Source organism: Charadrius vociferus, unplaced genomic scaffold, assembly GCF_000708025.1.
Source record: "Charadrius vociferus isolate BGI_N301 unplaced genomic scaffold, ASM70802v2 scaffold27, whole genome shotgun sequence".
Classification (NCBI taxonomy): domain Eukaryota; kingdom Metazoa; phylum Chordata; class Aves; order Charadriiformes; family Charadriidae; genus Charadrius; species Charadrius vociferus.
Genome location: NW_009649173.1, coordinates 396,870 through 397,316, shown reverse-complemented (window position 1 = coordinate 397,316; position 447 = coordinate 396,870). Strand labels below are relative to the sequence as shown.

The 447-nt window shown below is 51.0% G+C and overlaps 1 protein-coding gene across 1 annotated transcript in view; it reads left to right on the top strand.

Moving 5' to 3' along the window:
• B9D1 (B9 protein domain 1) overlaps window positions 1-447 on the top strand; it is a 10,504-nt gene that overhangs the window by 199 nt on the left and 9,858 nt on the right. The gene's annotated exons all lie outside the window — the stretch shown is intronic.

Below are 447 nucleotides of genomic sequence, written 5' to 3'. Positions count from 1 at the left end.
TTTCCGAAAGCATCTTTCCAAATTCACAGGGGGTCTGAGGCACTGCAGAGGGGTGTGAGCTGCATCCACGATCCATCTGCAGCAGACGGATGAGCCGTGGGAATGACAGTGCTGCCCCACATTGCTGGAGCAGAGGTGTTTCTCCAAACAGAGTCTTTCTGCCACTTGTCACCTTCCTGACTAGGGGTTTCCAGCCAAAGAAAGAAAAATCCAATTTGAAGCAGGAACCTCTGCTGTTAAAAGCTTTTTTGGCAAACTTGTGCTTTATTAGGCTAAAAATAAGCCTAAATCAGACCATTTCATTCCAAGCAGGAGTGTGAAGCACAGGGGGTTGCAAAAAGGCTTTCCCTGCCCACAGTTACAGCTTGTGGTGGCTTCAGGAGCGCTGGGGTTGGGCTGCTCTGGGAATCGTCCCTTTCCCGGGACTCTTCCCCCTGTCCCTGCTGA